Source organism: Ailuropoda melanoleuca, unplaced genomic scaffold, assembly GCF_002007445.2.
Source record: "Ailuropoda melanoleuca isolate Jingjing unplaced genomic scaffold, ASM200744v2 unplaced-scaffold7946, whole genome shotgun sequence".
Lineage (NCBI taxonomy): Eukaryota > Metazoa > Chordata > Mammalia > Carnivora > Ursidae > Ailuropoda > Ailuropoda melanoleuca.
Window position 1 is genome coordinate 1 of NW_023253265.1, and position 2,855 is coordinate 2,855.

General features: G+C 45.4%; 1 long non-coding RNA gene across 1 annotated transcript; it reads right to left on the reverse strand.

Moving 5' to 3' along the window:
- Window positions 1-13: 13 nt before the first annotated feature.
- Window positions 14-2,480, reverse strand: LOC117800790. Its single transcript, XR_004623172.1, has 3 exons — window positions 2,238-2,480; window positions 714-833; window positions 14-619 (listed from the first exon to the last, which is right to left on the reverse strand). It is a non-coding gene; the product is annotated as an uncharacterized LOC117800790 (long non-coding RNA).
- Window positions 2,481-2,855: the final 375 nt, after the last annotated feature.

The window sequence follows — 2,855 nt, forward strand, 5'->3', positions numbered from 1 at the left end:
CAGGTCCCCCACCATCACTGCAGTCCGAAGAACCAGCAGCTCCCAGCCAGATTTCCATCTCCCTGCTTCCACACTTGCTCTCTCTACATCCTCCAGTCACATTAAGAGCCAAGATGATCTTTGCAATGTCTAAATCAAATGACACCACTCACTGGTTCCAATGGCCTCCCTTCATCCTAGAAAGAAACCTCAACTCCTGGCTGTGGGTGACCAGTTCTGGTTGAGACCTCCTCTTCCTAACTAGGGGCCCGGGCACTACATGGTTCCTCTTTCTGGAATGTTCCAGAGTACTCGGGACAGCTAACTCTCTCTCACTTCATTCCAGGTTGCTCACGTGTCACTGCCTCAGAATGCCTTCCCCAAATACCCTTCATGAAAGGGTGAGTCCTTTCCCCATCACTCTATCCCCATTATTCTGCTTTCCCCATAGCCCCTAGTTCTGAAATTACACCACTTATGTACTTGTTTACTTTTCCACTAGAATGTAAACACCATGGGGGCGAGGGCTCAGTCTCATTCTTGTCAACAACCTCACCTGACTTGCTTGCAAAAAGCTGGGGCTCAATCAGAAATTTGCTTCATGAATAGTAAGCACATTTTCAAATCCTCTTCCGTGTATCTGTTCCACAGACAATAACAGAGACCCCGTAAATAACTTCAACACCACTAGCAGAACCCGAGTATTGGAGGAGCCTCAAAAGGCATTATCCCACCTTGGAATTCGAAGTGGACTCCAAGAAACAGAGTCGGTTGCCAAACCGTTCTGCGGCCAAACACAGTTTCTGTTGTTCCTTGTGGATGGTAGCGGTGCACTGCAGGACCACCTCGTCATCCTGCAGAGGGGAGGAGAAAAGGGGAGGGAGTGAGACGTGACGTGACAGACGGTCTAAATCAGACCGAGACGACCATTATTTGAGCGCCCACTAATAATCAGAGGAAAACGTAACAGCAACTGTCCAAAAAACCCACACAGAATCAACCCCTAGAGAATTCTTCCTTGTAAAAAAGGTAACTGGGTGGAAGGAGGAGAAAGAGCTGGCTGCCACTCAGGCAGCCAACAGTTTCCTCACTATCGTTACGGATCCCCAGGGGCAACCCACACGAGGAACGATGAGCACTGTCACACGCGGTTTTAATCACCAAAATTACCAAGAAATTGTCTGGCATCAAGTATCCACAGGAACAGCACTGGTTCCAACAACAGGCACGCACAGCACTTGCAAAACCAGCACTGGAAACTAGGACAAGGACAGAACACCTGGGTTCACATCAACCTGGAAAGATGTCTCAGCTCATCCACACATTGGCTCCTTGTCCACATTTGAAATGACCCTTGGTTGCTTAAAAATGTGGAGAGAGGGGTGCCTGGGTGGCACAGCGGTTAAGTGTCTGCCTTTGGCTCAGGGCATGATCCCGGCGTTATGGGATTGAGCCCCAGATCAGGCTCTTCCGCTATGAGCCTGCTTCTTCCTCTCCCACTCCCCCTGCTTGTGTTCCCTCTCTCGCTGGCTGTCTCTATCTCTGTTGAATGAATAAATAAATAACATCTTTTTTAAAAAATGTTCAGAGAGAGGATCTGCTAGCTCAGTCCCGTGAAATCCACACTGGTTTCCAGTTAACTAAGCAGCGTTACAGGACAAGTTACACAAGGGAAAAGATGATAAGTGGAACGACTCCGTATAGGCAGCATGAGGACTGCAAGAAGCATGGACAGCTGGACTGCCGTCCCGGCTCTGCCATCAGCCGCTGAAAGAGCCCAGCCAGTGTACTGAATCTCTAAGATGACAAGGTAAATGAGTTACACAGGGGCTGACCTGCAAAAGGTGCTAAACAGACAAGTGGGAGATATCATTGTCATTTTTCAACAAAATACCTCACTTCAACAAGTTCTAAGTCGCAACTGCCTAGAAAGTCTAACCACTTGTATTTTGACATCTCAGATGCAAAGAAACAGGACACGTAACAAAGCGGTCAAAGAACAATATATCCACTGACCTTTTTAATTAGAATGGGAGAGAAAGGGGACAAACAAGTTTACCCTAGAAGACCCTCATCATGGAAGAACGGCAGAGTGGGAGTGATGAGACATGGTAAGAATTCAAAAGCAGAAAACAAGCCTTTTGGGTTAACCCAAAGAATAAGTGTATCAAATGGAAAAGTACAACTCCAACCTGCATTTAAAACCTTTATAATGCTACAGATTTGCTTTATTTGCTATACAGCGCAGTAATACCTACTAGCTGGCTCACAGCACCAGTCACAGGCAAAGTCCAATCTCTTAATAATCACCTCCCAACTCTCTCTCCAGGTGCTCATTAATTTCCAGTGAACATTCGACTGTTAGATTTAAGAAGTCATCCGCTAAAAAAAAAACAGCATTATTTTCATACAACGAGTACATCTGAATATTAATTCATGCTCAGCATGGCTATAATAAAAATAATGAAGGGTTTTTGTTGCTTACATAATCTGCAAAATCAAAGATATATTTTGTCCTCCAAATGTGCAGCGTAATAACGAAGAACCGGGTTGTGCTANAGCAGCGTAATAACGAAGAACCGGATTGTGCTAATGTGCTCCATGTCTTACAAATGTCCCCAGCCTTTACTATCTTGTCTAACCCTCTAGAACTAACTCGAGCATGCAAACTACACTCTTGGGTAAAACGGGCTCCTCTGGATGTTGGAGACCATCTAAATGCCATTTAGTAAATAATGACTTTAACGCACTCATTAAAGACAATTTGGGAATGAGAGGAAGAGAAAATAGAAAGGTATGGGATATGCGAGAATAACAGTGCTACTCTGGAAGCCCCCAAAAGAAGAGGAGGCACATCATATTTGCCAAGAAGTATA